This window comes from Protobothrops mucrosquamatus, unplaced genomic scaffold, assembly GCF_001527695.2.
Source record: "Protobothrops mucrosquamatus isolate PMUCROS unplaced genomic scaffold, P.Mucros_1.0 scaffold197, whole genome shotgun sequence".
NCBI lineage: Eukaryota > Metazoa > Chordata > Lepidosauria > Squamata > Viperidae > Protobothrops > Protobothrops mucrosquamatus.
Window position 1 is genome coordinate 254,586 of NW_015386553.1, and position 9,702 is coordinate 264,287.

The window sequence follows — 9,702 nt, forward strand, 5'->3', positions numbered from 1 at the left end:
TAGTACATTGATATTGTAATCCAAGGCTACACTGAGTTCTTTAACTTAAAGGCTACAAATATGCAATCCAAACATGCTGAAAACTTGATGAAATTGGAAGACATTTATACAGATGTCTTATGTCTGAATGTTCTAAAATTGGTAATACTTAATTTTGTTTCATTTGAGAATGTAGAAAGAATTAAAATTGACAATAATTTTGGCAGGTAATTACAGGGAGGGAGGAAGGGAGGAAGGGAGGGAGGGAGGGAGGGAGGAAGGAAAGAAGGAAGGAAGGCCTTGCTATTGTATGGACACAACTCCAGGATCTTTTGGAATTGTGTACCATCTGGTTTGGGAAATTTCCAGAGCAGACTAAGAACACGTTGAGAACAAAGACAAGTGTGGGTGGAAACTAGCTAAATAAACGGTCTAATTTGAGTCATACCAGAAGGATATCCCTTTTGCCCTTTCTTTGGCGTTTCTTTTGTAGAAAATCTAGAGATTGGTAGTTAGAATGTCAAGGCTATGAAGTTTACAGTCAAGAATCCAAGAATTTCTGCTCAGATTGATATTTATAGCAAAAACAATGGATTCTTGCTCTTTCTTTTCTAAATACTGATTGACATTCATTATGTGATGATCATAAGTCTTCCCCAAACTGTTCACATCAGGAAGGTTCTCCTAATAGGACTGCTGAGTTTATATGTAGTACAAGACAGTGGTAGCATTACTGTAATTTTGACACAAAACTATCTTGCCATTTGGGAGAATTATATAGTATTTGGTATTCGGAAGACCCCCTACTTTTTAAAACGGATTTTCTTTTTTCACTTATGTGAAATCCACTATGCAACTTCATCACATATTATGAAGAACCACAGAAACTATCTCAGAGAAGGAATGTGGCAGTTAGTAAAACATGAATTAAACCCAGAGAAGGAGGAAAGCATTAGAAAGAAACTTAGAGCGACCCTGCTTTGGCTGTCTTTGATGTAAGAGCCAGGGAAGGAAAATATTGTAAGGCTTTCATGATTCTCTTATTATAGCTCATATCAATAAAGCAGAGTTTCAGTATTTCTTATGGAGTCCATTTCTTGACCTAGCCTACTAATGTAATGTCAAAAAGCATTGCATTGAATGAAAGCAGGTAGAAGTGTTTGATAACTGCTGCATTTCTTCTAAGGTAATGTCTGTGGTTCTTAGATATACATTTTGGGTGTCTCTTTCATGAAAAGCAGCTGTTACATATTGCTGCTTTGTTTTGCTGTGCTGGGCTACTGCTTTTTGATACTATCAGATAACATTTTTTTATATTTTTCTTTGCAACCAAATTAATCTCTTTGAGAAATAGAAATAATAAAAATAATGAAAACAATTACCATTTATATTATACATTGTGTTAAGCATTATAAAACGCACAATAAAAACTGAACTGTTTTCTCAGAGACAGTCCTTTAATTATGATTCTAGACTCCCCCCAGTTCCCCCTCCCCCTTAAGTCAATGCACGTGCTGACTAAAGGCATAAATTCTCAGCTTTGATTTTTCATTCAATCCAACTGTAATAAACTAGGTTGACTCCAGAAGAATATGCAGAAAATTTTCATTTTGCAGTTGAAGTACTAATTACAATATTTTTTTGGACCGACTTTGTTAGTCTTTCATAATAGTATTCAATTAATTACTCTATAAGTTTTTATGAAAGTATTTTGGGTTTGTATTACCCAATTATGAAAGGAAAAAGGATAGGGAGCTGGGAAAAACCATGCTTGGGCAACTACATGTTTATATATCTTCCTCCTCACCATTATGCATATAACACCTGGACCAGGGGTGTCAAACTGCCAGCCCCTGGGCTGGATGCGTCATGGCGAAACCACGCCCACCCCATTGCTGGCAGTGGAAAAATGTCACGATACGCCGTGACACATCACATGACATTGCGAGTTTGACACCCCTGACCTGGACTGTCAAAAAGCAAACTACATACTTGTGATTTTAATAGTATGTTTATAGATACTCTATGACACTTAAAAACACTAAAACAGGCGTTTGAATTTTCAGTGGTCAGCGTGAAAATACTTCTCCTTGCTATTCTTCATCTGGGTCCTTTATTCCTGGTTCCCTTTCTCCAATCAATTAGTCACTAATATTCTTCAGCTCTCATTTTGCCATCCAGTTTTGCATGAGGTAGAGAGTACCTAGCCAGCTTGGTGCGGCATTGTCCTCAGGTAAGTTTACATCAGCTCTTCAGACAGTGGGAAGAAATTGTTGCATCTAATAATCAAAGTGAATCATGTACTAAAAGGACTAATAAAGAGAACCGTTTGCCTAATTTGTCTGAATTACTATAATTGTAGGAGGCCTGGAACTCCAGGTCACAGACTTTAACATTCAGTGAGTTATAAGCACAGCTGTTACTAAATGGAATTATATTCAGCTGGCATTGCTTCCAGATGTGTGTCTGAGTATTAGAATTATATCAGTTATGGAAAATGTACTATCATCATCCCCCATGTGTCTGATCCAGAGTGATCATTTTGCAGATGCACATAACTCCTTCAAAGTAAGAATCAGCAGTAATAAATGGTTTAGAAAACTTGTCCAAGATCTGTGGTAGAACAGTCAGTAGCAAGCATATTGCATACAGCAATGATTAGCCCAGTGGTGAGATTCAAATATGTGAACAACTGGTTCTCTGTGTGGATGTCACTTCTGGAAGTCCATTCTGGGCCTGGACAACAAAAAATTAGCTACCGGTTCTGCTGAACTGGTGCGAACCGGCTGAATCGCACCACTGGATTAGCTTCTAAAATGCTCAGTACAGCCATCTACTTGATATTCAAAGAGTTACTATAAAGTCAGTCAGGACAAATAGCGTAAATTCATGTTTTATCCTACAACAGCTAATGTACTTTTAGGCTTTGATTATCGAGAAGAGTAAAAACGCCGTTACACATCGTATTTTCATTTGGTTAGGTTCCTCTTGGACTGCTTGGCTATATGCAGTAGTGGGATTCAGCCAGTTTGCATCACTTCGGCAGAACCGATAGCTAATTTTTTGTTGCCCAAGGCCAGAATGCATTTCCGGAAGTGGCATCCACACAGAGAACTGGTTGTTCACATATTTGAATCCCACCACTGGGTATATGACTTGGTGACACATCTTCATGATCATCATATTTGCTTTGAAATAAATGCATGTTTTGTAGGATGCTAACCTCCTTTGTTTTGTTATTTTAAATGTGTGCTGGTAGTATAATATTATTAAAGTAACCTACTTTGGTACTTAGAGATTTGAAATAAATGATAAAATAGTATAAACAGTATTTCAGCTGTGGCAGTTAGAAATCAGTCTAGATAATTAAGTTTTCAAGTAAATACATTTCAAAGATATATCTTTCGCTCTTCCATCAATGTCTTTTAATGAAAACCATTTGAGTTAGGACCTAACCCACTATATGGAATCTTGTTCTTTTATGTTGTTTATTACAGAAGAGATTTCTTGGCTTTATAAGTTTGATAGTCAACATAACCCCGTTGCTGCATTACAGGTCTCCATGACTGAGGTATTTCTGTAGCTCAATCACAAAGCACAATTGATCCATGGGGTGATCCACCAAATGCTAGACTTCAGCCTTTTCACAAAATGCTTCCTGACTCAATCCACAGAGGCTAAAAAAGTCTTGATCCTCCTGAAAGTAATGTAAGATAGCTTTTAATTTACTCTCTCAGGCAATAACAAAAAAGCTTGTTAGTCCAAAAGGCAGTGGTCTGTGTGCTATTGGCACCTGGTATTGGGCACATATTATACTCGTGTGGCAGGCACTGCTCTGGCTTCTAATTGGTTTCCAAGTGCATTTTAAAGTGCTGATTTTCACCTATAAAACTCTTAATGGCTTGGTCTTGTAGGACAACTTACTCCAACCTGAATTCTCTTGACCTACTAGATAATTCCAATAGAAGCTATTCTTAGTCCTGCACTTTTGGAAAATCCTAGCTTAACTCAAGACTGGCTTTCATGGCCCAACTGTGACAGGCGATAGTGTGAAAGCAGATTTGTAATGTGGTTACTTTCCATGCCAATTTATTCTAACATTACCTTCTCTGAGGGGATAATTAGCATGGAAAGTAGCCTTTTTTTTTACTATTTCAGAACAGTTATTAACAAAAATTATTTTTCAAAACAGTTATTAACAAAAAGTGGAATGAATTCAGAAGGTTAATTTAATGAAGATTAAGATGGTGGAAGATTGCTTTTACTCTGTAACTGTATCTGCCACTGATATTGTGTCGATGCACCAGGACTAAGGAGTCAGGATCACAATGCTCTTCATGATATTTTAAACAAGAATGATAGTGTGATGGCTCCTACCTTAAGTTCCACCAGGAAGGTAATTTTATTCTACACACATTTGTATTATCTGGATCTCACAGGGTTACACGTGGCCTAGTGCAAACTGTATGAATTGATCTATGGTGGACTAAGACCAATACAAATTTAGTTTGCTAAAGTTTGCACACCAGCAACGTATTTTATTCTTTTGCTGAAAAGGCAGTTGCTGAACAACTTTGCACAGATCCTGTGTCACATTCAGATCCCATTCACAGCACCCAGAAAACAGTCTATCGAGAGAAATGACATTCTAGATCAAAGGTGTCAAACTGCTGGCCTGTGGGCTGGTTGCATCATTCGGAGGCCACGCCCACCCCAGCTCCGGCAATGCAAAAAAAGTTCTGATATGTCACGACACATCATGTGACACAGCGAGTTTAGATGGTTGATGCAACAAAGAAAAGCATGTAGGAAAGGCCAAAAACCAAACAAACATTATTGATGACACCCTCAGCTCCAAGTAACTCCCCTTTGAAACTGTACAGAGCATCTCCTCACACATTAGCATATAAAAAGCAGATAGATTTCTTAAGAAAAATCTCTTACATTTTCTTGTATGAACATTTTGATGGTCTATCTTAATAGCAGAGATTGTGTGAAATGAAGAACTCTGTTCAAACCTGCAGCAATTCCATTCAGGTTTTATATGTACATTTCAATTAAAAGCAAATAGCCCACATAAAGCCTGAATTACATTTTTTAAGCAAATAGTGAAATGGTACTAATGGAAAGGGAAGTAATTGTTTCATGCTACTCACTGTGTAAGCCTCTCAGCCATGAATGAACTGCTGGTAATGGTAATTCTTGACCTATTCATCACGTGCTGTCTTCCTGAACCTTGTTACAATTTCATCATTGAATTATTTTTATTTCAATATTCTGACCAAATGAAAGTAAATCCAACCCAGGCATAAGCCAAAATGCAGTTAGCTTTTATCTTCCATGCACCCAGCAGCTCAGAACAGCAATGAGAAATCCAAAGCTTCAGGAGTCTGGTAGCATCTATTCTGACTAATGCATTTTAAGATATAAGCTTTTATTTAATGCAATTTGATAGTTAGAAAGATGCTGATTTTTGCCTCTATACAGCTCTCTTTCTGTAAAATCCAAAACTTGTTATTCTACTTCTTTGTGCACTGTGTACAATAGAACAATCTTTTAAAATGATGATTTCTATTACGGCTGTGTGAAGAAGTAAATTGACGATTTGATTAGATGAAGCTTTGATTGCATCACTCCATCAAAGCAGGTTTGTAAATGAAAGCAGAAACTTCTTCAAAGGAATGAATTGGGTAGCTTCAAAGTGCTCTGGACCCTTTAGAAATTACATTAGAGATGTGAGGCTTTTCTACAGCTTTTGGGATTCTTACATATAGCATTCAATACTGCAGTTATAATTCCATATACAAAAGCATTGAGAAGGGCTGAGAAGTATGATGGGCCCTCTGATGTGAGCAGTCAGACAATGAAATTAAATTCTCCAGAGTGGCATTGCTGACAGTTCTTTCCCTTTTTCAGTTTTAATTTCTTTATTGCAACTAGTTACAACTCTTTGCTCTTCCTTTTGCTAATGGGATGCTACTCCTCTTTGGTTGTCCTGTCAAGACAATACAACTGGCTCCTGACTTAGCTCTCAGAACTCTGAATATGGGCTCAAGTGTGACCTCACTTTTAAATTCTGCACAAGTGGGGCAGGTATAATCCTGAAGGTATCCAACTGAAACTTGACTAAAGATCTAAACAGTCCACCATTCCTGGAAGTACTGCCACAAAATGAAGCAGCTTCTGGATTTTTGAGATTTCCACATTATGAAACCTTTTTCAAACCAAATCTTGAATCTCAAAGCAACTTCAACTGAATCATACTGTCCTTGTGTCACACCTGCCTCAACTTGGGCTTCTAAGTAAAAATGATTCTTAACTCCATTTGTTGAGAAAGGTATAGCTTATTAGAAGGCAAGTGAATTGCAGTAGTGTAGAGCCAGAACTGAGAATTCGTGCCAGATTTTTGCCAGTTAACTTTCTTCCCTTGGTCCTTTCCCATTGTTTATCTGTCATTGTCCAATCAAGTTTAAACAAGCTGTTTTGGAAACAGTCCCTCTACGTGTTGGCATTCTTCTCCCAGAGAAATGACCTTGAAGACTTCCTCAGTTCTCACAGAGAAATCTTCTCACAGTTCAGTTTCACAGTTCAGTTTCACTTTCCTCCAGGCCCTCACCCTCCCTTCCAGCTCCCCCCACCATGGTTCATGGCAGACTGGCAGTGACACCTTGAATCTCAGATCATAAATTCAAATCATGCTGCCTTCAAATTTCAAATCTCCGATCTGGCTTAGATACTATCACCTGATTGATTAGACTTTGCAAGTTAGGAAGAGATGGCACTGTTTCCAAACTGGGTGTAAAAATATCAGCCTTCCTTCTGTTGCATCCTCTTCCCATGCCCCAAAACAGTGACTGTCTTTCCTTTTGGACAGCTCTTTGGTATGGAGAGAACAAACCGTGGTCAATGGCTGTCCCTCCATGATGTAATATGAAAGAGAAGAGGAATGGTCTTTCCAAGATAGGTTTAATATCATATCTCCATGTGGAAGGCAGGCTCTACCTGAAAGGGAGACAAATTCACCCCATTGTTTTAACTGACAACTTTACATGTGAGAAATTAACACAGATAGTCCTCAACTTACAAGCATAATTAGGATCAAAACTTCTATTGCTAAGCAATGTGGTTGTTAAGTGAATTGTGTCTCATTTTGCGACCTTTTTTGTTTTTGTATTTAAGCAAATCACTGCAGTTATTAAGCAAACCTGACTGCCCTGATTGACTTGCTTTGTCAGAAGACACACACACACACACACACACACACACACACACACACACACACAGGAAGACCATAAATAGCGATCATATGACCCTCCAAATACATGCTGATTGCCAGTGTCCAAATTTTGATAATGGGCCTGTGGGAATTTTGCAATGATCATAAGTCATATGTAACTTTATTCAGTGCTATCATAATTTTAAATGCTCATTAAACAAATGTTGAGGACTACAGTATGGATATCAAACTTTTCTGTTTTCCATGGCCTAATATTTGAAGAACACAACATTTTGCCCATTGCAGGAATCTGTTTCTACTACATTCCTTAACCTCTGGGTTCAGAGGCAATATACTGGTAAATATAAGAAGTCAGCATGTGCAGGTAACCTACAACATCTTTAGGGCAGGGTAGGGCTACCAATGGGCATTAAAAAGGAGAGATTGTGGAAGTACACAAGTATAAAGGAATTAATAAAAGACAAATTTTGGTCTCTAACCCATAGAGATTCAAGGGCTATGGTTGAATATTTGCAAAAATAATATTACAATGTTCTTTTTGTTCCCGGAAATGCACCACAATGTTCAGTTCTCTTGAGCAAAGTCATTATTTAAAAAGCAGAAGGATCATTGCTGGGATTATAGAAGAATGCCAGGCAATTTAGCCGAGTGATGCAAGCTGTCTATTAGTCCAGCAAGGCTGTTGGTGTTCCTTTAAGTATGTAACATTCTCAGTCTCTCAGCAGGAGTACCTTAGAAAAGGGACTTTCTGTGATACAGCTGCTGTATAAGAAATGGCAGGAAAATGAAGAGCAAGCCAGCCGCCCACACACTGCTGCAGTCAGGCTGTGATAGGCCACTGCTGCTGAATGCAGTCTCTCTCAAGATCCATTTGCTTGCTTGCAACTTTTTCTGCTTTGTATTTTCTGTTTGTTTGATTCATTTCTGTTGGATTGCAAAAAGTTCCTGAGTGGCCATGAAGAAAATCTTCAAAACAATCAGAGTATTGATTTTGAAATAAAGTGATTCCTTTTGGATGTGAAGGCTTACATTGTTTGGTTTCTTATTTACATTTTCGTTACCAAGGACTTCATGAAGTTTATCTGTATTGTAAGAGTACTTTGAGGAGTATGGAAGAGCAAGGCTTTGCTCGTTGCATCCATGTGCCTAAAATTCTTGGCCTAATAATACTACATACGTGGAATAAATATATCCAGGGCTTCTGGTCTCTTGGGAGGAGTTTCCTATTCATTTTCAAGAAGAAGGTAGCTCTTATGGTGTTTCCTGAGGGAAATTCAGAGGTTGCAATTCTTCCCTTATGAAAATGGGATTCATTCAGCTTTCATTCATTCTTGCCCCTATCTCTCCCTTTGCCACATGAATAGAATAGAATAGAATAGGAATAGGAATAGGAATAGGAATAGGAATAGGAATAGGAATAGGAATAGGAATAGGAATAGAATAGAATAGAATAGAATTCTTTATTGGCCAAGTGTGATTGGACACACAAGGGATTTGTCTCCGGTGCATAAGTTTTCAATGTACATGCAAAGAACAAAGTGATAGGTCATAGACCATAAATCTTTACTATCTTAAATAGTTACAATCATTAATCATAAGATACAAACAACAAATGAAAAATCATATGATACCAATAGGAGAAGATAGTAGGTAAGATAAGAAGATGAGAAAGATGAGAAGATGCGAAGGATAATAGCAGTGCAGCCTAGCACATGGTTATCTTTAGGCCTAAGATAGTGCTGTAAAAATTAGGGCCCTATTCCCACGAATTCTACTTTATATTTCTCATTATTTTTATTTCCACATAACAAATTAGATAAGAAGCACATTCTTACATATAGCTACTTTCATTTCTATAAGCAAACATTTAGTCTCCACAATTGACTATATACCAAACATTACCTTTTTATCAGCAATCATGTCTTAAAATTTCTCTATCCATTTTTCATTTATTTGATTGATTTTTTTCACTATTTATGTATGACTTGCAAATACCTTCCTGTGCCAATCACAACTACCTTAATTTTTCATGCATTAACTTTTGATGCATATTCCTTCTGTTATTATGCAACTTATTGTAATATTCAATGAAAATAATTTGTGTTCTCAGCCAACACACAGTATTGCCTTATCTGCATCAAACATCTTGGTCATATTTCCTACTCAATGTTGAACTACTAATTAAGCATTGTTTCAGCTTAAATAAACAAAACTACTTTAAGAAGCTAACTTTTTAAATGCTTTAGGGAATTTATTGAAGCCTTTGCTCTCTTAAACCTAAAAACTAGATGAACATGTAATCCTGAGCAGCTGGTGGAATGCATTTTCATGGAATTCTGGGTCCGTGTTTCACCTGCTTTCAGCTCAGTTGGCCGTGGGTTTTCTTTTTAAGATTCTGTATATCCTCTAATATCAAGAATAATTCTCATATTTAGCTATAAAGGAGATATCTAACTAAAACAAGAGTAGGCACATTTCTGAGTGTA